The sequence below is a fragment of the Furipterus horrens genome, unplaced genomic scaffold (assembly GCF_987537825.1).
Source record: "Furipterus horrens unplaced genomic scaffold, mFurHor1.1.pri manual_scaffold_6, whole genome shotgun sequence".
Lineage (NCBI taxonomy): Eukaryota > Metazoa > Chordata > Mammalia > Chiroptera > Furipteridae > Furipterus > Furipterus horrens.
In genome coordinates, this window is record NW_028327176.1 from 10,707,518 (window position 1) to 10,731,391 (window position 23,874).

The window sequence follows — 23,874 nt, forward strand, 5'->3', positions numbered from 1 at the left end:
GGCAACCAAAAAGCCCTGTTTACGTCTCTGAGCTGTTGGGAAAGCTGAATGGGATGCTGGGGACGTGAAACACTTTGTAGGTGAATCAGAGGCTGCAATGACGACTCAGTGGCAGGAACTCCGTTGGCCATAGCAGAGAGGCAGGCTGGAGAGGGCAGTGGTAACACAGGGCTCGATCTCAGGAAGCAAAGGTGAGTGGAAGAGCCATCATGTTGACACCAGAGAGCAAAGAGTTTTCTGTGACTCCGGACATATGTTGTCTTCATGGTAGGTCCACGCCTTTTTTGTTTTCCAGACTTAGAGGTCTTCTGGTCCAATGGGAACAAAGAGAAGCTATGGAGATAGACCCAGTGTACTAATCTTCTCGGGGTTCCCTGAGCATGTGATCAAAGGCCACACCTCCTTCCCCCAAATGGGTAGGGCCCTGTACATTGAACCAAGGGTCAGTGGAAGCCCTCCCATCCCCGAAGGCCTTGCTGCTAAGCTCCTCCTATGGTCCTGGGGCAGTGGGTGCTGGAACACTTGCAGTGAGAACTGCAGGCTGGGCTCTATCAGATGAAGCACAAAGGGTGGTAGTCCAGGAAAATGGGGCAACCTTCGAAGGTGGCTTGTATCTTCATTGACGATTGATCTGAAATGAAATTATGAAAGTTACTGAATTCTGTGCAGTCTGGGGGGCACTTGTTTTCAGTGTTCCACTGGCTTGGCCGTGACCCAGGATCATAACCACTAACCTCTGTGGACCACCTGAGCAGAGGTTCTGCAGAGCCCCTGAAACTCAAGTCTGAGCCTACTTCAGGGCCATTTGTATTTTTGAGGTCCCTGCAATTGCTGAGCTGGGTATCTGGCTAATGGAGGTGGTCATCATCAGCCCTTGTCTCTCCTTGCCACCACCTTCAGAAAAATCCAGGACTCTGGTCCAGTTAGCTCCCCAGCCGAGGTCAGAGTTGGAGCTCTCCAAGGTGCTGATGTCCCAGGCCAACTCCCCCAGAGGGCACATTACACTGCAGATGTGCCTTAGAGCCCACCTAAGTCAGCTGGGAGCAGAGGGACTTTCTTTGCCTCCATTCTGATGACCAGGAGGACTCTCGGATACCATTGAGTGGAAGAAGCTGGAGCTTAGGGTCCTCTGATTGATGTGGGAAAATTGACCAATGGCTCTGAGCAGACCTGAGAATGTAAAAGTGCTATATCTCTAAGATACTTGGAGAAGCCTGGCTCAGGAAATACTTTGGAATTAGCTACCTTTCAACTACATTTGTCCACACCAGTATAGTTTTATAATCTCTGAGAAGTAGAAAAGTGCTACTTTTAGCAAGAGTCTAACATGATAGGGCAAATTGGGGCATCATCTTGATTGACTGTGGGTGAGACTATTTGAGTAAATAGGCCAAAGACAAGTTATGAATTAGGGCAATAACTTTATCACTAAGAAAATCCTAAGAGGCAGCATCAACAGGACTTGGCTATTATTGGATGTAGCAGGGGAGAGGAGAGAAATTATCCCTGACTCTCAAATTAATGTCTTGGAAACCTGAGGAGTTGGTAATGCCATTCACCAGGAGAAGTAGCAGGACTTTTTTGGGGGGTAGGGGGATGGTAGGTTTGATTTATATATGTTGAGTGTGAGGTGTTGGTGGTATTTCTGGATTGGTTTTACAGAAGGAGCTGGGTACATTGTTCTGGAGCTCAGCAGAGAAATCAGGGCCAGTGAAAGAGATCTGGGAATCATCCAAGAAGAGGACATGCTTTAAGAGATGGGATAAGATGAGATCAATCAGGGACAGTGTGTAGAGTGAGAGGAGAGGTGGAATGGGAACAGAACCCCAGTGGAATGTCTGCATTTTCTGGGTGCGCTGAGGCTGAGGAGCTGCTAAGTGAGTCTGCCTCAGGCTCTCATTATCTGCTCATGAACCACTTCATCACCAACCTGACATCATTCCAATCACCTCCTTCCCCCTCTCCTCTGATGCATATATAGTCATACACCGCATGACGACGTTTTGGTCCGTACACGACAGCGGTCCCCTAAGATTATAATGGAGCTGAATTTCCTGTAAGAAATGGAAGGATTTGTGGTTCAGGAGAAATTCTTTTTTCTCTGATGGGAGCAGTATCTGCAGGGCTTAGCAATCACTTTCCCCTCACGCACAGCACCTCAATTTTGAGTGCACAGATTACATCCCAATCAGTCAACTTCTGACACGAAGCAGCACAGAGGGGGAGCCTGTCCCCCAGTGCTACATATGCAGAGGGTGCTTGGGTCCTCCCAGATCGAGCCTGATGGCCTTCAGAGAACATTGCTGTACTTTCTTTGTTGAGAGCCTAAGACCTTGTACAAAGAACCAGGTCCACGGGAACTACCTTAATAAATATTAAGTGTCACTGCCACTTTAGTGAGAGCTTTCTGAGGTAGTGTGGAGCCAGCCTGTCCCTTGTACATTGGAAGTATTTTCAGGTTGTAATGAGGTAAAGCAGGGATAGGTCTTATTTCTTGTGGCAGATGGGGTCAGTGGAACAAAAAACAAAGAGGGCTTGTGGGACAGTGTTTATAAAGTCTACAGTGGCGAGCAGTAATGTGCTAGACTTTCACATTCAGTCGCTAATTCCCCGACTCACCCAGAGCAACATCCACTCCTGTGGGCTCCATTCATGGTAAGTACACTATACAAGCATGCTGCTTTTTATCTTTACACCATATTTTAATTGGGCCTTTCCTATGTTTAGATAGGTTTAGATCCACAGATACCACTGTGTTACAATCGCCTACAGTATTCAGTATATAACATGCTGTATAGATGTGTAGCTTAGGAGCAATAGGCTCCACCATAGCTCAGGTGTCTAATAGGCCAACCCATCGAGGTTTCTGTAAGTTCACTGTCATGGTCACACAATGATGAAATGGTCAAAAAATGCATTCCTCAAAATGTTTCTGTAAGTTTACTCTGTCATGTTCACACAATGATGAAATTGCTGAAAAATGCATTCCTCAAAATGTATCCCCATCGATAAGTGAGGCATGACTGTATATAGATATATAGATTTATATTATATAGGTATATATTTAAGTATATAGATATATTTATATTAATAAATTAGCTTATGCAATGATGAAGATTGGCAAGCCCCAAATCTGCAGAGTTTTGTGGGCCAACAGGTTGGAGACCCAGGAAAGAATTGATGTGCAAATCTCAAGTCCAAAGGCAGTCTGGAATCAGAATCCCTTCTTTCTTGGGGGGCGTTCAACTATTTTCCTCTTAAAGCCCTTCACTATTTGAATGAGGCCTCCCCTGCAATATGGAGGGTAATCTGATTTATTCAAAATCTACTGATTCAAATGTTAATATGACCTAAAAAATATTTCACTGCAACCTCTATTCTAATGTCTCACTGAACATCTGGGTACTGGAGCCTACTCAAGTTGATACATAAAATTAGTCATTCCAAGGTGGGACACCCAATGGGAGCCTAACACCCAGGTCCAGAGAAGGTTAAATGAATAACCAGTAAAGAATAATCTGTTCCTTCCAAGCTGCTTTCATGGCCCAGAGGCCCCTCGTTCTCATGCGCACTCAGCATGTGGAGGATTGGGGCCGTTGGGGCCCTTGTCAGGAATTGGTCTGTATTCATTTCTCTCTAATCACATTTGCTCATTCCAGCCTGATCCTTCTAGATTCCTGAAACTAATTCTCACTGCAGGCCCCCTTTCCTCTGACACCCCACGTTGGACACCCCCCCCTTTGTTCTCTGCCTGGAGAGTCTCCTTCACATTTGATTCTGTTGTTGGGTATCCTGCACCTTCCAGCATCACGTAATGGAAGCTTCGGTTCCCACCCAGTCCCATCCAGTCTTACAGGTATAGGAAGGTTACAAGACAAAACATGTTTTTTCTCATTTCCATTTCAAAGGTGGAAAATGTGAGGTGGAGAGGAATTGAATTACTTGCCCCACAACATCTTTCAGAGAAAATCTCATGCTGCCAACAATGGGGTTTTCTGCATAGTCACACCATTCCCCATCTGTGTCGAAATCCTCGGTGCATTTTTCAGGCTTAGCGTCCAAGACATCTCCAGCCTAATAAGAATAAGGCGCCCTGGGCTGGTGCCCAGCCAGGGTGGGAGTGAGCAGATACACATTCCTTTGAAGCCGGTTTCAGATTCTGGAATGCTTTCCCGGAAACCGCACGGTCTCAGGAGAGATTCATCACCTCCCGAAGCTGCGTTAGGACTAGGTCAGGACAAGGGCCCTGGACCCCTGAATGAGACAGTGTCTGCCCGGATTAGCAGCTTCCTGTGTGGTAACTGCAGGATTTACTCAGAACCAGCCTGGGCAGGTCTGGCCGAGGCCCAAGTGAGGCCCCCCCCATCTCTCTCCCCATCCTCCTCTCGCCTCACCCCCATATATACTGCCCTACAAAGCATGAGGGTGGGGATGTAGGTATCAGGATGGAAGGCCCAGAACAGCGGCACGGGCAGAGAAACTCTTCCGTAGATGTGAACCTGGGGACATTCTCCCATCTGGGCGCTGGGGTGAGGGTCTGGTGGCCCCACTGTGTGAGGACACTGAGACATCTTAGGAAGACTGCTGTGGGACAGTCACATGAGCCCTGGAGAAGGAGTCAGGGGCCTTGAGACATGTCCTAATCCTGCCATTCCCTTGTTGTGTGATGCCAGGTGCCCTTGGGGATCATCCTTCTATTTCTCTTACTTCAGAGACAGGATGCTCTAAGAAGCCACAGTTGTGGCTTAAGTTCCCAGACCAGGGTGGTGTCAGAACCAGAACTAGAAATAAAGCTTCTGGACCAGTATGTTTTCCGTTATTGCCTCCGTCCCTCCGTATTCTCTCTGGACCTCTGATTTTCTCACCTGTTATTGGGGACTAGGAATGTCTGCCTCCCAGGGCCATTGTAAAGATCAAATGCAATCACAGATAGAAAAAGGTTCTAAAAAAAGTGAAAGTGTTGGGTCCTCAGGGGACTCTTGGATTCCAGGAGTGGCACCTACTTACTTGTCCTGATCTGGGTATATTTGCCTTTCCACATCTGGCAGAGCCAGCAAGGATGTAGGTACGAATTTTAGGGCGAGGAAGGCTGGGGATGATGCCCCACTGGAGCTCAGAGTATGCCATAACTGGTGTTAAATACTGAGACACTTGCTGCCCCAATCGCCCTGAGTGTCCTGCCACTGGGGCTCCTCCTCCAGTAATTTCTGGGCCTCTTCAGAAATTTAAAGATAGACGTCTGGCAGAACAGGGAGCCTCTGAGGCCTGCTTGGCCTTACTACCAGTTGACATCCATTCTGATTGGTTTTGGTTATCTATTGATATGCAACAAACCACTCTGAAACTTGGTGGCTTAAAACAACAGTTTCTAATGATCCATTCAAGTTCTGTGGGTTGATCAGGCTTGGCTGGATGGTTCCCCCTTAGGGTCTCTCCTATGACTGCAGCCAGTTGGTGGCTGGACATTATCTGAAGGCTCAGCTGGTCTGGACATCTGACAGGGCTCATTTCTATGGCTGGTGGCAGGTGCTGGCTGTCAGCTGGGATCTTGGTGGGGCTGTCACCCAAGCGGAGTACCTGCATTTAGCCTCTCCAAGTGGCTTGGGCTTCTCACAGCAGAGTAGCTGATTTCCTAGATGGAGCCTCCCAGAGCCAGTGTGTCCAACGCACAAAGCAGAACTGATCTTGTACTGTCTCCAGCACCGTCTCCAAGATTCAAGGGGGCAGGAGAGGGCTTAGATCACCTTGCAGAAAAGCATGTGGGTAGGAGAGAGAGATGGTTGCGTTCACCTTTGAAAAATACAACCTGTCCCAATCACTACAGGAGCAGCTCACCAGGCTGGCTCTCTGTCTGTCCGAGGCCCCCCGGCCGTTTGTTTCAAAGCCCTTTCTCCCTCCTAGGCAGGCCTCCACCAGCTGCGCAGAAGCCCCTCCCTCCTCTGGAGCTCACCTGCCTCTCTTCTCAGGTCTCCATCAGAGAAAAGAGCTGACCGCCCTTCCCGTTCTCACACTAAAGCCCTCTGCGGGTATTTGCCTGAACAACAATATGGTGCTGCACTTACTGGCCAAACCAGAGGCTGTTATTGACCTCAGGAGTGTGCGCGCAGCCAGCATGGCATCTCATCCCCCGGGTGCGTGCTGTCGAGCAGGGACTTCGGGCAGACCTTGGCCCCTGCCAGAGACGCATCGGCCTGTCATGAGTGAGCCATCTGAAAGGGCTTGGCCTTCCCTGGCCAAGTCCACGTCCCATGTCCTTACATCACACCCTCCTCTCTGCACGTAGGCCTCTGTCTACCTGAGCTGGGCTCTGGGTCTGGGTACTTCCTCTGGCTGCTCAGAAGGGCTGTACATACTTGCAGTCCGTCTCAACCATCATTACCATCCAGAGGATTCCATTCGCCTGGGTCCCTTGCCCCACTGGGAAGTGTGGGTATATCTGCAATCCGCGTCTCTCCCATGTGCTTCTTCCTAGCACTTCTCTCTGTTGAAACTGGGCCAAGCCGTCTTAGGGAGAAGAATTTGTATGACCTTCCATTCCACTGAGGGAAAAACAAGTGGCTCTTGGTCCTGCTCCCATCCAACCAAACCCCGATGTGCTTTTTTAACCGAAGAAAAATCATCTGTTATTCATAAAGAAAAACAAAGGATGATAAATTATAGGACCTTGTAAAGTATATTTAACATGAATCCACACTTTCTTCTGGATAATTGAATTTAGAGTGACATCAGCCAGACTCTGCTGCTTACGCAGGAATGCCAGCCTCCCTGAGCTGTTTTTCTCCTTTCAGTGTGAGCCCACAAAGGCCCAGCCACGTCCAAGGGCCTCCACGGTCTCCGGGCCTGCACGCATTGTAATCTTGTCCACAATTTCATGACTTGCTCTGAATTAGGAGCTTCATTAAAATGATATGTCTCTCTCCATGTTGTAAGTGACAAGTGACCTTCTAACCAAATGTGGCCTCATTAGACGACAGGAAAGAATTAAATGTCAGGATGCAGGATGGTAATGTTTTGATATTTATGAAGGTCAAGTGAAGGGTGAGTAATATAACAGAGTATTCCCCTTAAAGTCAGGCCCATGTTCCCGGAAATTATCGCCACGGCTGCTCTTTGGTGCTACAGGAAATGGGTTTTCTGTCGACTTTGCTTGTATTGCAAGGTTGCGGGATGTCCATGGTTTGCATGAAACTGCTGCCATATTTTAATTATAATTGGGAGGCTGGTTTGAGGAAAAACTGGAAAATGTCCAGAAATAACTTGTTTTTGCCAACTGTCATAATCTCTACTCCAACCAATTATTCACTGGTTAACTGGAGTTTTGCCAAAAAAATAAAAAATAAAAATAAAAAAATAAAAGGGTCTCAGGAGACCGGCAGCTTTGCTCATCTGAGAATCCCTGTGATCGGGCTCTGCTGGCCTTCCTGTCTCTGCAGACCTTGTCTTTATCTCTTCAAAGCAATGCTCAGTGCACTTCCTTGGCTTGGGGCTACTTGATGGAATGAGGAAGGGGCTTTGGGTCCCTAGGAGTTGGCACTCTGATGGGTGTGACCCAAAAGCTGGAGGCTGTTGAGGCAGGAAATGTTGGTGGGGGATGAAGGATGCTGAGACTCACTGGGGTGCTTCAGTCTAGGTCCAAGAAGTTTGTGCCCTTAGGTCCCCAGCATCTTGGGGTACAGGAGGCAGGGTCAGCACATAGGATTGGGCAAGTTTGGCACAAGGATACCCAGCATGACCAGTAGATGAGTTTTAACTTGCTCCGTCTGCCAAGTGTTTGATGCTGAGCTGCATCCATCTGGAGGATGGATAGTCTGTGAGTCAAGTCAGGTCCATGGCCTGATTTTATAAATAAGAATATTCTGGAACACAGCCACACCCATTTGGTGGTGTGTCATCTGTGGCACCTTTCATGTGACAGTGGCAGAGTTGGGTAGTTGTTACAGGGAACTTATGATTCGAAAAGCCTAAAATGTTTACTATCTGGCTCTTGATAAAGAAAGTTTTTTTGCGGACCACTGATCTAGAGGTGAGGCACCTTTTTCTAATTTGCAGAAGGCTCTGTCTGCCTGCCAAGCTAGAGTTGCATCTGAAAGATCGGGGCTGTCTTTTTCTCATTTGCACGAAGGTGCCTCATGGGCTAGCAAGGCCCTAAGGGGAAGATCCCAGTCATGCCTTTTAAGGTGGGAGCTTGGGAGAGCCTCGGATCAGGCATGGGCCTCGCCCTGGCCCAATGCAGGCTGCGAATGGATTCCGGAGCCAGTCCAGTCAGAAGAACCACAGACTTGTTGCTCAGAAAGGCTGTTCAGGGAGGGAGGGGCTGGTTGTAGCAGATCCCAGAGGTAAAACAAATGCTTTCCTTGTTGTTTTTCCAAATAACCATAAAAGAGGAGGTTTGGTTTTGGATCTTTGTCGCTGGCCACTCCATAAAGAAATGCAAACTGTCTCATGGGTTATTGAGCACTTGTTTACACAGCAGGGCTGATGGACATGGTTTATTTTCCTGCGGTTTTTCTTCTAATCTAAAGTGAAACATGACCTAGAGAATTCATGGGGTTCCCTTGAACCTGTAAAGGAGGTGACTCTTTTCACTTATGTGACTATCACAGGCCCCAGGTAGACCTGGTCATGCTCATGTGAAAGATCTGGTCCGTTGTGCCCAAAAATCTATAGGATTCCTCGTCCTCCCCAGGCAATCAATGGACGAAGGAGGGCTGATGATTGATAGACCAGAAGGATGGAAGGGAAGTCAGAGTTTCCTTGCCTTTTGACACCCCTGACATCCCTTCATTGAGCACGTGGGAATCAGCCTCAGTGAGGTCCACCCAATGCCTCGTGGGACCAGGTGCTACCTTCTCTGGTCAACCTCCAGGAAGCAGGGTTTGGGGTCTAGGCAGGAACCCCTCATGGCAGGAAAGAGTGCCTACAGTGGTCCAGATCGCAGGGAGCAGGGCCTGGTGGGAATAATCGTGCCAACAATTTCTGCATGCCTAACACTCAGTCATTTTTAAAGCTCTTTTCATTCCTGATCTCGTTACTCTTCTCCACTCTCCTATGCGGCTGACACCCTTTCCCCACATCCATTGCTGGCATGCGTAGTTTAGATATCTTTAAAAAATTTGGCTTGACAGAATGAAATAATAAATTGAATGGTCTGCACAGGTTAAAGGAACAATCGATGGATGTTTGTTGCTTCTTTTTGATAACAGCAAATAAACTTAAAAACCCATCTCTGGCCTTGTTAACTACACACAATCCAAATAGGAATGGCCTGGATAAAGGAAAGATCATGTAGGCAGACCTGGGAGGGAGCTTGAATCAGAGGCAAGGAGGTGTCCGTGACTGGCAGTGCCATAGGAGGCTGCATTGCATGGGACACAGAGCCTGGAGCTGCTAGCTGCCCCGCCCTGGTGGGCAGAGACAGCCCGGTGACCAGGACCTTACCCCTTTGGGCCACTTCCAGGGGCTGCAGCCTCTCTTGCCAGACCCCAAGGAGACATGTTGCTCACTTCCCTTCCTCCTTGCCTTGGGCCACTAGCCTGTTGCCCACACCCTGGTGGAGATGGTGGGAGTCCTTGCATTTGGCCTGGGTCTGTTATGCATGACACAGATGACCCCAAGGTTTGGAGCCTGCTTCCCTTAGCACTGCATGCCATGTTACCTCTGGCCCTACATATACATGTGGTATCATTCCATATGTCAGGATACTCAGAATTGTGGAATCTTTTGTGGGAGGGTGATCGGGTCTGTTTTACTTAACACCTTCTTCACAAGTAGGACACATCAAATAGCCTTACTGAGCAAGTGAATTAATTCCCCTGAAGTAAATGAGGGAGTGGCAATGCTCTTAGGACCCACTTGGCTGGGTATGCATGTACATATATGTATGCATATGTGTACCTGTGTGTATGCATATGTGTGCGCACATCTGTGAGTGTGCATGTGTTGGCATGCACGTGTGTGACCTCCTCATGAGAACTTCGTGGGTCTTCTCTGCCTTCACAGAGGGGACTTGCATGCAATGAGCAGATTAGATATATAAACTGAAATGAGGTGGGACTTGAGGCTTGGGAGGGAGTGGGGGACATTTCCCCGAACCCACCGCTTGTTCTGTGAGTGGTAGGGGAAGAATTGGATGCTCTGTAAAGGTCTGAAAGAGAGCAATCAAAGTCCCTTACACTGAGGTTGTCTATGAAATCAACAAGCAGAGGAGAGCCAACACTGTCCTAAGTGGCTCAGGCCTGCACCTGCAGTCAGAGCAATCCTGGAAGGAAGCTTTGTCTTTGTAAGGTCAGTGGTTGGTGAGTGCCGGAGCAATTCTTCCCTTCGCACCTCTCTGTCTTCCTGGGAGGTGGGTGAACCATCTGACTTTGGTGGAGGCCACTCTAGTCAGGGCTCTAAAGGACCAGAGCTGCAGTTTGCAGAGTCCAAGAGACAGGATTATAGTTTTGTTGCTTCTTATGAGGAAGGACCCCAGTTCTTGGATTGTATCAGCTGGAGGAAGGAATCAATTCCCCCAAGGTCAAAGGCAAACACCCTGAGGGTGCTGCCCTGTGCTAGGAGGGCCAGGTGTGAGCCCCAGGGTATGGTGGAGAGATCCAAACAGACTCCGACCTTTTGGAGGGGGCTCAAATGTTTCTTAGGCACTGGAGCTCTGAACCACAGAGCAAACATCAATGTTCACAAGTACCCAAATCTTTCTCTCACTCAGACAATGATGCACAATGAACTTGTCCATCCCTCCCTCTGCACATAACCCGATGAAGAGTTCCCCACATTCCCATCCCCCCCCCACCCCCCCGGCACTGCCTCTTCAGCCTCCCTCCCTTCCCAACCTCTTCTTCTTCAGACAGTCTTCCCTGTCCCTCCCAAGTCAGAGCCCTTGCCCTCTGATAGTCTATAGCATCCTTGGTCTTTGCTGAGAGTGCTTGACAGGGTGATGGCCAGCGTGGGAAATAGGCCAGCTTTGCTTCCAGACTTTTCCTACCGAAGGCCTCCTCTCTTCTTAGAAACTATAATCTGTCATGTTGGCCAGTTTTAAGGACTAGAAGGACTTACATCTAGGAGCTTAACCAGGTAGGTGAGGTCAATGAAAGTGAGGCCAGGCCATGGCTCAGTGGATTGAGCGTCGGCCTGTGAACCACGTGTTGCTGGTTTGATTTCCCGTCACGGCACATGACTAGGTTGCACGCCAGGTCCCCAGTTGGGGGTGTGTGAGAGGCAACCGCACACTGATGTTTCTCTTCCTCTCTTTCTCCTTTCCCCTCTCTCTAAAATCAGATAAATAAAATAAAATAAAAATAAAATAATCTTATTAAAAAATAAATTAATATTATTAAAAAAGAAGTGAGGCCATGTATAGTCAGGACATGTATAATCAGGCCATCTTATCGTAAGTGTGGCCGCTGACTGGGCCGACTGGGTGCCCATGGTGTGGTGTGACTCAGGACGGATGAGTCTCTGCTCTTCCCAATATCCCTGGGCCTTCTGTGTTGCCATGAGTATAATGGAAAGTTTTAGGTCCCACAGCTACATCTTCGTTAAAATCATTAGTATCTTAAAGAGATTATTTATGCCAACAACTGTTCATCTGTTTTCTTGAAAGACTTGAGGCCATGAGTACAATTGCTTTGACCATCTGCCTTCCTTTTGTCTTGGAGATTTTGGGGGCTGGAAAGACCTTCCTGACCTGTAGGGGCCTTTGAACCCCAATTGCAAACCAAGGAGCTAAGGGGCTCACAGGGAGTTTTTTTAGGGGGGAGGGAATGCAGAATCTATTTCTCCAAAGACCACATGAATGATTTTTAATTTTTGCTACTTAGATTGCATGTTCTTATTCTATTTGATATCACCAAACATTTTTTCAAACAAGAGAGTAAGAACAAGCAAGAGCACATCAGTCTCTTGTCATTTGGTATGAAGTTTGTCCTTCATTTGGTTTCACTGTCTGTGCCTCTGATAATGTCTGGGTAATGAGGAGATGTCTGACTGATAAAAAATCTTTCTCCTGAGAGTCCAGAAGCATGCGTTCAAAGCTGGTCTTTGCCAAGAGTACATCGCTGTATAATGCACTACAAGCCCTTAGCAGTCTTGCTGACGGAAGAACCTACCAGCCCAAGGAAGACTGGAGAGAACGTAGCCAACATTCATGTGAACGCCCACTCTGAGCATGGGAGGCTCCAGGACATATGGCCCAGGGAAAGAATGATTTTGGGGGACTAGTCATGGGACTCAGACTGCTCAAAGGGAAGGAGAGGAAATAGACTATGTGGCCCCAGAGGGCAGAGGTAGGATGTGTAAGATAAGGAGACTGGCAGAGAGGCAAATCTGAGGCCAATAGGAGGCAGAACTTTCTAACAGTCGAAGGGCAGTGCTGCCTCCATGCCCAGGGAATGATTGCAGAGGGTGGGGGATACTCCTCAGTGGTGTTGCTAAAGAGAGTTCCTATGATGCATGAGATCCAAATAGCCAACTGCAGAATAAGCATGTGCAATCTGGTGGTCTTTAATAAAATCACCCCCCCCCCCAAGAAAAACCCACAATTGAAGACATACGTTTTAAAAACCAATGAAGGTGCTCATTTTTAGTGCAAAGATAATAAAGAAGGGGGATAGAGGAAAGCATAGTACGAATTTAGAAATTTATAAGCCATTGGATGATTATGTATCTTATGAAAGAAGTGATTGTTCATCCAAGATTAGAGTGATATCGGTGATCTTGGTCAGTCCTTTTCTCTTCTTCAGCTCCAAGGAGGATAGCTTCTAATCGGATGGAGTCCAGCCAGTCCTGATGTGTTGAAGGGAAGGGTCCACAGGAAAGGTGGGAGATGAGGATGCCGGCTTGGGTTCCCTCCACATCTACCATCCACACACGGCCCATTTTTAGTGTGTGTGATGGCAGCCAGGCAAAAGAAGGCCCCCAAATGCTTCCTTGCGGGGCAAACTGAAAGACCCGCCTCCTGTCCTTCTCCCCAGACCCCTCCCCTGCCATGTGTGTCCTTGTCTCTGAGATAACGCTGGTGGCTGGGTGCAGTCCCACCCTTTTGCCGCTGCACAAAGGGCACACTCAGGCAACCCAACAATAAAACGACTCGAAGGAAGACCAGCTGTACTTATAAATAAACATCCCAAGCTCATTAATCTGCTAAAGGCTTTTATGAGGGGAAACATAAAATTTCAAATAAAGGGCTAATGGGAAATATGTCCGAAATGTTGGAACTGGTGATGCTCCACAGTAGGGAACTGCCCAGATAGATCCATAAAACAAAATGGAACTCACAACTGACTCGGTTTTAAGACCCAGGCTCTCTCACTCCCACACCTGAGTTGTATATTTTCTCTGAAGGGCTGTTTCATGTTTCAGAATCAGCTCTGTTTGCAAGTGAGCTGTCATGATTTTATGGCCTCGCCTTTAAAGAGCAGGACATTTCTTTCCTGGAGAAGAAGGCTAATAAGAGGTAAAATGCAGGGATTATGGGCTCTCCCACAAATCCAGGCTAGCAGATGCGCCTCTTTTCTGTAATCAAAATGAATATTTTCTTTGGACCCAGCTAGGAAGGCCCCTTAAAACATCCCGGGAACAGGAGACATGTGCCAGGCCAGATCAAAGATTGGAAGCAGACGGTGAAGAGAGCAGGTGTCCAGCTCTTTGGGGGTACCTACTCCTCTCCCTCTGTAGGGCAGGGAATTTAAAAAATGACAAGGTGATTTTCTTTTGTTAAGTGAAAAATGGGAGATGGCATATGGTTAGCATTGCTCCCTGTCCAGACCTTCACCTCTGTTCACGATCTGCTTTCTTTCCCCTCCTGGGGATATGTGGAGCTCTGTTTTGCATTTTTTCCTCCTTAGTTTGTGCCAGGCTACTCTGGGCTGCAGGACACCCCAAATAAGAACCTTTGGAGCAGTGGAAAGAGCTGAGATTGAGGGACTAGAATAGGTTCAAATCCCTACTCTGCCACTTAAGAGCTTAGTTGGACCTCAGGCAAGTCACTTTTTTATTTTTCATTTTCTCGTTGGGGGAAAAAAAGGCAAAAACCACCATCACAGGTGCATTGTGGTCATTACCTGTTCGGGCAGAGTCTGATGGCTAAGGGTCATAGTTACCTGTTGATCATGAAGAAATGCTTCTCCTTCTCTGGGCCTCAGTTTGCTCACCTATAAAATGGGGATAATAATCCCTCACAGGGTTGCTAAGAGGACTGAATGAAGTACGCACAGACGTGCTTAGCAGAGTCCCTGCCCCCCAGTAGGCACTGTCATTGCTGTTATTTAAGCAGAGGTCAGGCTGCTTGGTGGACAGTCTGACTTCCCCAAACCCCACAAGGCACAAAGTCCAATAAGGGCAAAACCAGGCACTGCATGCCCTCAGCCCTGGCTCATGGTGGAGACCTTCTGTAACTCCAGTCAAACCGTCTCTGGCTTTTCACTGTTGGGCAAGCCCGTAGGCTTTGGGGTCACTCTATGAACTCGGTTTTCCAAGCTGGGGGATGCTTAGTATTGTCTAGGGATTTGGCTCGGGCCCCGCTCAGGCTGTTTCAGCCCGATGCCTTAGATAGGATCCCCTGGGCTGGCTCTAGTCCCTGCATCCCACACAGCAGCTCTGGACTGCTCCACCTCCCTCAGGTGGGCCACCTTCAAGCATAAGTGATTATTAGCACAGGTCCAGGTGGGTACTTAAAATATGAGGGGGACCAGTTGGTTGAGTACATGAATATCTAACCGCTATGCTATACATCTGAAATTAATACAGAATAATATTGAATATAAATTATAATTAAAAAAAGAATAAATGATTAAAGGTGGGTGGGAAATGAGATGACCCTAGATCTTTTTCTCTCCTGCTTTGGGGGGGGGTCAAACACTACTTTCATCCCCTGCTGTACTCACGCCAGTCTGACAGCTAAGCAGAACTACATAAACACACACACACACACACACACACACACACACACACACACACACGCGCGCGCGCGCGCGCTAACAGCAGTGGGAAGAATGGCAGCCCCGTGGATGGTGCTGGAGGTGTAAAGTGAACACCGGTCCCAGGGTGTGGTCTTGGTGGGTCACCCCTCTCTCGGCTGGGGTCAGCTCAGCTCATCCTCTGCCCACTCTGCTTGCCTCAGGCTACTGCCTATGGCTCTTTAGCTTTTCCTGACTTTTTTGTGTGCCACCTCCCAAGTGAGACTGAATTCGTGGGAGGTGGATCCCATGACCTTCAGCCTCCTTGTTCTGCCATTTTGCTCATCATGGAGCAGAACCCTAAGAAAGACTAGAGTAAGGGAGCCCAGGCCACATGGCGAGATCATGCTGAGGGGTCCGGCTGAGGTCCCAGTTTCCTCCACAGCTAGACATGTGCGGGAGGCTGGAAGCCTCAGGGCTACTCCGGCCCAAGCCCCTTCCAGCCTGCCCGCAGCTGCCTGAGGGCCCTGGGTGAGAACCGACCAGCCGAGCCCAGTCAGCCCCTAGAATCCTGAGAAATAATGATGATAATAATAAGTGATCGGAGCTTAACACCATTGGGCTGGGGTGACTTGTTGAGCAGTACTAGATACCCGGAACTACTGATCACTTCAGCACCTTTTTTTTGGCTGTTTGCACGGTTGTCAGAGCTATAAGCTGCACCCCTTACAGAGGCTTAAGGTGCCACCACCAGCTGGGGGTGGGCGGCGGCTTCAGGTTGTAGCAGCGTCCTACCTGGCCTGTGTGCCAGGCCTCAGGATGGCCAGGAACCTTGTGCTATGGGATTCCTCTGGCTGGACCCCTTGCTGGGGGAGGCATCGGCTGTGTGGCCCTTGGGGAGCAACCCACCTTCCATCTCCGGCAGACCTGGGAAGATGTCCAGGGCCAGCTGTGTGCTTTGGAAAGCTACTTCTCTGGTTCCTCAGCTTTCTCTCCTGTGTAGAAGTATAAGATTAACCTCCAGTTTTACACCCTGGAAATCCAAGTACCATAGAAGTTTCAGTGTTTTTCAGGTGCAAGTTCTTTGTTTGGCTTTTCGCAAATGAGTACAATAACAAACTCAAATATGCAGGTCCTCAGGGGGTGCATCTGGGAACCACAAGAGTAAAGGGGTTTCTAGTTACCCTCTGGCTTGCGCTCAAAGTCCTCATGCTCCCTGAAGAATGGGTGTGAAGCCTCAGCCTACACAATGGTCTGGGAATGGAGACTGGGAAGAGAGGATGAGGTTCCCCAGAATGACAATGCACACCATTAGCTAGTGAGCAGGTGGCCAGACAGAAGGAAGGAGGGGAGGGCTGTAATGAGGGTGCGGAGCAAATACTCTTCCAAGATACCTTCTCAGCAGCTGTACCCATATACCAGCCCTGCAATGGACTGAATGCGTCCCTCTGAAATTCATCATTTGAAACCCTAGTCCCTGAAGGGTTGGCATTTGTAGCTGGGGGATAATTAGGTTTATGTGAGGACATGTGGGTGGAGTCCCCATGATGAGTTAGTGCCTTTATAAGAAGAAGAGACTAGAGCCCCCTCTCTTCCACGTGAGGACAGAACAAGGAGGTGGCCTTCTGCACACAAGAGAGGGGGCTTGCCACTAAATCTGTTCAGACACCAAATCTGCCAGAACTTACCAGCTTGATCTTGAACTTACCAGCTTTCAGAACTGTGAGAAATAAATGTTTGCTGTTTAACCCCCCCAGTTTATGGTATTTTTGTTCTTGCAGCCTGAGCTGACTAAGACAAGCACTAAGGCCTTATTTTTAACTTTGTCTTGAGGGAAGTAGAGAACAGAGACAATTACCCAGCAAATCCATCAAGGAAAAACCCTTGAGAAAGAGGGAATTTCTTGGCAGAGATTGGGTTTATACAGTGATTGGAAATCCCTGGTATGTGTTCAGGATTCCAGGCCACTTTGCAGGGATAAGACAGAGCCATGAATACTCATGCCCCCATTTAACAGAGTCCAGTTCCCTGTAGCTCTTGAATTCACAAGAGGTCCAATTTCAGTGACTCTGCAGACAGACTACTTAAGTTCAAGTTCTGACTGTGCTACTCCTAGGTTGTATGACCTCAGGTATGCCCCTTAACCTCACTGTTTCTCAGCTTCCTCTAAAATGAATAATAGTACCTCTCTCATGGAATTGTTGTAAGGATTTTTATTCCACTTTCTTTCTCTTTCTATCTTAGAAAAGTTCCTGATTATTCATTGCAGTGCTATTATCATTATTTTTATCTGAACGGTAGTTTTCATCATAACCAGACTAGGAAGCTTATAGCCTACAGAGGTTATCGATGGTGTGTTTTATTTTGACAGCATGGTGTTTAATAGTGATTGGGACCCCCAGTCTGCAGCTTGCAACAGTCTTCCATCTGCATTTCATACACTTATGTTACCAGCCAGGCCCCTGCAGACCCTTGGATTTTGAACTTATGGTCTATTAGGAAGGTAAAATGGACAGATTCGGACATAGCATCCATGGGTGCAAGAATCTTTGTAAGGGAGGTGATGTCTGAAGTCAGTGAAGCCATGGCAGTGGTAAAGCCACAATGTCTCCTCTTCCCCCGATGCTGTACCCATGCCCACGGTGGACACGAAGAAAGCCAGCAGAGTTTACAACAGTGACTGCCCACAAACAGACCCTCACATGTGCACACCAATATTTCGGTCCCAGTCTGAAGGCTGGAAAAAACCAATGTCTCAGCTCATGCAGTGGGGCAGGGGGAGTTCCCTCTTACTGAAGAAAGCACCAGTCTTTCTGCTCTATTCATGGGACCTTCAACTGGTTAGATGAAGACCACCCCATCAAGAAGGGCAATCTGCCTTACTCAGTCTACTGACTCCAATGCTAGTATCGTCCAGAAACACCCTCACAGACACACCCAGAGTCATCTTTGGCCAGATGTCACAGACCCCAGGGCCCAGGCACGGTGACACATAAAATCAACCGTCGCACATACTCTCACAGATGCACCCCCAGTTTGGAGCTGTGCTCGCTGCTACAGCCACGCTGACTCCCTGGCAGTGCTGGGTAGTCCTGCTCCTGAGAGGGGTCGTGCTTTGTGACGCTTGCTGCCTGGGGGCTGTTGTCAGCTCCAGGAGCAGGGCTCTGTGACGGAGGCTTCCCACTGACAAATGACCCACAGGGAATGATTTCTCTTTGCTGTGGTTTCCTCCCAGGATGGTTTTCTCCAAATTCCAGTGGGATGGAAGGGTAATTTTAACGCCTGTCACAGTAGCTGGGAAGTGCGGGCTGTGGGCTTAAAGGTGTTTTCTCTTCCTTCTCGCCTCTGAACTGGGCTCTCAGCAGCGGGCATGTATTTCCTGGTCCTCAGACACATCTGTCTCTACTGCAAGGACTTCACAGGCCCAGCCTTTTAGTTGGTGACATTTGTACTCACCTCTGATCCCCCTCTGTACTTATCTCTCCTGTGTGTTTATTTTGGCCTCTGGCTGCTCAGATCCCATTGTCCTAATGGCCCACAAGGCCTGCTTCTTTCTGGGGTCCAGCATTTGGAGGCCTAATGCTTGCACACTTAAGGAATGTTCTCCAAATGTCCTCTTGGTAATAATGATTATTTGAGGGTATCCATTTGCCTATTCTCATGTCTATTACAAGTTGGTTTGGAATTTTAGTAGGAAAAGAGATGTCTTATTGATTAGATCCCTCAAACTCCAAATGAGCTTTGTAAGTATTAAGGAAATTAATCTTTTATCTATAATATGAGTTCCAAATATTTTTTTCTAGGTTTTCATTTGCTGTTTGTTGCTTTTCCTTCTTCAGATGGAAATCTAGTCACATTGATCAATCTCGTATTTTATGGATTCTGAGGTTTGTGTTATGTTGAACAACGCCTTTCCTCGTGCTGGAGTATAAAATATGTTTTCCTGTTTTTTTCTTTTTAAGTATATTTTATTGATTATGTTGTTACAGTAGTCCCAATTTTTTTCCCTTTGCTCCACCCTGCCCAGTACACCCCCTTCCCTCCAGCAATCCCACCCCCCTTAATTCATGTCCATGGGTCACACATATAAGTTCTTTGGCTTCACCTTTTCCTGTATTATTCTTAAGTTCCCGCTGTCTATTTTTTACCAACAAATTATGCTTCTTAATCCCTGTACTACTTCCCCATTTCTCCTCCTTCCCCCTCCCAGCTCATAACCCTCCAAATGATCCCCATACTTATGACTCTGTTCCTATTTTGGTTTCTTTAGTTGGATTTTATTATTTTTTTATTTTTTTAGATTCAGTTGTTGATAGTTGTGAGTTTGTTGCCACTTTAGTGTTCATAGTTTTGATTTTCTTTTTCTTAAGTAAGTCCCTTTGACATTTCATATAATAATAGCTTGGTGATGATGAACTCCTTAAGCTTTACCTTGTCTGGGAAGCACTTTATCTGCCCTTCCATTCCAAATGATAGCTTTGCTGGATAGAGTAATCTTGGTTGTAAGTTCTTGCTTTTCATCACCTTGAATACTTCTTGCCAGTCCCTTTTGCCTGCAAAGTTTCTTTTGAGAAATAAGCTGAGAGTTTTATAGGCAACCCTTTGTAAGTAACTCTCTGTTTTTCTCTTGCTGCTTTTAAGGTTATCTCTTTATCTTGAACATTTGGCATTTTAATTATGATATGTCTTGGTGTGGCCCTCTTTGGGTCTAGCTTGTTTGGGACTCTCTGTGCTTCCTGGACTTGTATGTCTATTTCCTTCACCAAATTTTGGGAGTTTTTCTTCATTATTTTCTCACATAAGCTTTCAATTTCTTGCTCTTCCTCTTCTCCTTCTGGCACCCCTATGGTTAGGATGTTGGCACATTTGAAGTTGTCCCAGAGGTTCCTAAGCCTCTCCTCATTTTTTCAATTCTTATTTCCTCATTCTTACTGGTTGTCGTTTTTTCTTCCTTATGTTCCAAATCATTAATTTGAACCCTGGTTTCCTTCCCTTTACCATTGGTTTTGGGTGGATTTTTCTTCATTTCATTTATCATAGTCTTCACTTCTTCCCTTATGTGTTTGCTGTACTTAAGCATATCTGTCAAGTCTGTGAGCATTTTTATCACCAGTGTTTTGAACTCTACATCTGTTAGGTTGGCTATCTCCTCATCACTTAGTTCTCCCACTGGAACCTTGATCTGTTCCCCATTTTGGCCATACTTCTCTGTCTCCTCATCTTGACAGGCTCCTGTGTTTGTTTGCCTCTGTGTCTTAGGTAGAGCTTTCACACCTGTAATGTTTAAGGGGCGGAGACTTAGGTATTTGTCAGTAGAGGGCGACCCGTTTACTGTATGTCGGGGAGGGGTTTGAGAGGAAACAATGCCGCTTGCTCAGCACTTGCCCCTTTTCCAGGCACTTCTCCCACTTCTGTATGGTACTGGCGCCTCTCTAGCTGTTGCCCTGGCTATTGTTCCCAGAGTGGGTGGGTCTGCGGATGTTCTAGGACCATGGGGGCCCTTTAAACAAGCGGACTCTGCTGAGAGACTGGCAGTTCCTCCACCCCAACCCCCACCGGTTTGCACAATGAGAAGCAATGAGGCTTGATTTTCCCTGGCGCTGGGACCATGAGCTTCGCGGTCTGGTGAGGAGCTGGGAACGCTCCCCAGGTGTCCCTCCTGACTTTTTAAAATGTGACTGCACTTTTCACTCGCCTGCCACTGCCGCCGCCGCCGCCGCCGCCGCTGCCACCATGCCATGTCCTCTCCGCCTTGGCTCCACCCCTCCACCTGTCTGGATGAGTATTTCTTCTTTATATCTTTGTTTGTTGTACTTCCATGCAGCTCGATTTTCTGGAATTCTGGTCGTCTCTAGTTTTGAGGTAGTTGTATTTCTTCTTAGTTGTGGAGAGAGACGCAGCATGTCTGTCTAGGCCTCCATCTTGGCCAGAAGTCCAGGGTTCTTCCTGGGTTTTCTTAAGGCACATTTTTCATGTTCAATCTTTGTGAGGTTCTACCTGGTACAGCTTGTTACCAAAAGTCTGGATGGACCTTGGGTGAATGGGACATTCAAAGCGGCAAACAATGGAGGGACAAGGGAATACGGGCCTCTGTGTCTGAGCTTGGGTCGGTGCCATTTAGTATGTGCAGTGAGTGAGGTGTCAGACATGGGTGTCTTGAGTTGTGTGAGCACTTCAGTGGCCCCAGTGGGGAGGAGGAAGAGCCGGAGTAACCCCCTGTGGGGTCCAGAGAGGGCAGGGGCTTCTCAGTGCACTCTGTGACTTGGGTGGCAGTGGGATTGGAACCTGGATCCCTGAGCCATGAGGGCTTGCTCTTTGAATTCAGGTTCAAGCCCAACTTGGTTCCTGTTGAACCACATTGCCCAGGGGACAATAGGCCCTGCTCTGAGGCTGACAGGCCCAGTGTTCCTGAGTCCCTGCACGTCCCAGAGGTCTGCTGCCAGGCCTGGACCTCGATGAGCTCAGGTCCTGCTTGGGATGCTGGTGCTGCAGATTGACCAGAGAACTGAGGCAGGGTCACAACCATGGCCTCTGAGAGGAAAGTGGTGATTTGCCTCCTCTCTTCTGCATAAAATCAACAACAGGCTGCAAATGTGGGATCACTTAGAGACCAAAGTCTTCCTGCTTCGGGTACTTGTTACTCTCTCGAGCTCCTTTCACGTGTTGTAAAGGAACATGCCTTCGGGGGATCTGTGCTTCTCCCCTCTCAGCCCCACGTGACTCGGCAGCCTGAAGAACAGGTGATGGGCAGCTCAGTGCCCTCACACCTGTCTACCAGCTGTCCCTCCCCTTTCCCACCAGCCCTAACTTCTTGTTTCCCATAAGCATAATTGAACACTGAGAAGTTTAGTTTTTGGTTCTTCTCTGACCCTTTTTATATGAATGAGGGTGAGTCTGGATCAATGTGAGGATGCCTGATCATAGGTGGTTGGGTGCTGTATATTTAAATTTTATGTATGAAATCTTGCACTATCTCTTGTCCCTGTGATGTGGTTAATTCTATGTGACCTGCAGTTGATATTGCTTCCTATCTATCTTCCCTACCTGCTGGCTACAGTTGGTTTTATAGTCGGTAAGCTGAAAGGCACACCTGGACTTGTGGACTCTGTCTGTCCTGAAGTTGCAATTTATATAGGCAATTCAAATGCCTTGGCATAATTAATGACTCATATGCTATATCCCAGAGCCACTTGGAAATATTTCTTGGGTGCCCTGCTGTTTCGGATTATTCATGATTAACTCTTCCATTAATGTATGTAGTTAAGAATTTCTCCCACTCTTGTGGTTCAATTGAATCAAAGGGATAAGAGGAAAATGTCAGAGTGAACTGATCCACACTAAGGTGTGAGTAATTGATAGACCACTGGAGCCCTGGAGAAATTGGGGAAGGCTATTTCATTTTAGAGAGGAATCTTCTTGATTAAAGGAACGATTTCAGTTGTAAAATCACAACTAGCTGGGCACAGAGGGGAGGAACTATTGTCCGGGTGGGAGAAGCTTCTCCTCTCTTGCCCTAGGACCAATTAGTTCAGCAACCTCCAGGCTGAGGAGAGACTTTTGGTAGTGGGTGCTTTTCGTATGTCATCTGTTTGAGAAATCCACCAGTGTGTCAGCTTCTCACCTCCTGTGACGGCAGCTGGAGAGACCTGAGAATCGTTCTTCGTGACCCTCACGGCTGGGGGTTGCTGTTATTTGACTTAAGACCAGTTGGTTACATGCAGCCATTTAGAACTGGAGCAAGAGGTGCCCAGGAGCAGGTGCCACTTAGAATTCTATCTGGCAGTGGAGGGAAGCACGCAGGATCCTGGTCCTATGCCCAGTGGCAGCAGGGGCTGAAAGAGGTGTCCGGCTGCTAGTGGGAGCCTTCTGTGACCTGCTCTGCCACACTCTGCCTTGCCATCCTCATTTCCTGCCTGTTTCCTGGTCCCGTGTCCCCAAATTTCCTGTGGATTCTGTAAGCTACCTGACATTCTTCCTAAAAATCCCATTTCTGCTTATTGTTGTCTCCATTGTTTGTAACTGTGACTCCTTCAGTTAGCAAGATCTGAGTGATTTTCTCCGGCAAGGAGTCGTGAACTAATAAACCATCTCTCTAGGGGAAGAAAATATCCCTGATTTGTGGCATTTGGTGATTTCCATGGTATATATACTCCCTCCCTGGTCAATTTTAACATGCCAACCTATAAACACCCGATTAGCAAGATTCCTGAATATTTAGCAATTGGCCATCAGGGGCCAGGATGACACAGCACTGCTAAGACTTAGAACCAAAACAGCTGAGCATCTTGACACGAAGGATGCCATCGGAGTGTGGCTTTGAGAGCCAAGGGTATAGGTTGCCAGGCTCAGACTGGGTGGAGTGTAAAGAGGGCATTGGTGGGCAGTGGTTTGTCCCTGAACTGGGGGACCAACAGGCTAGGAAGATCTGCTTTCTTCCATGGATAAAAGGGAAACCTGTCTTGACCTTTATCCTAAAGCTTAGCTGACTACTAAACAAACTTCTGTGACTTGGGTCAGCTGCTTCTTCCATCTGGGCCTCAGTTTCTTCAAACGAAAAATGGGGTGTCACCTGCTGTACAAACGAGAGGAATCTCTTTGTTAGAAGCAGGTGTTTTGTGTTGAGAGTCGTGGTGGGTCAGCTTGGCGGGGACAGTTTAAGACTTCCGGGGCTGAGGCCCAGGGGAGGCTTCTGGCTTGCATATGCAACATCTGTGTGAGGCCTGCCTGCTGTGTGTGCTGGGCCTGCTGTGTGTGTGTGTGTGTGTGTGTGTGTGTGTGATGTGGTAGAAAGGGGCCCTGGGGACATCCCGCCCGGGGTGGCTCCGGGCATATGTCTTGGATTACTGGTGCTCAGCGGGTGAGCAGGCGAAAGAATCCTGTTTTAGAGGATTTGAGTGTTTAGTTAGTGAAGGATGGACAAAAGATGCTACAAGAGATCCGCAAAATGTCACTGGCATCGGTTGGCCTGCTCCCTCTGGCGTGT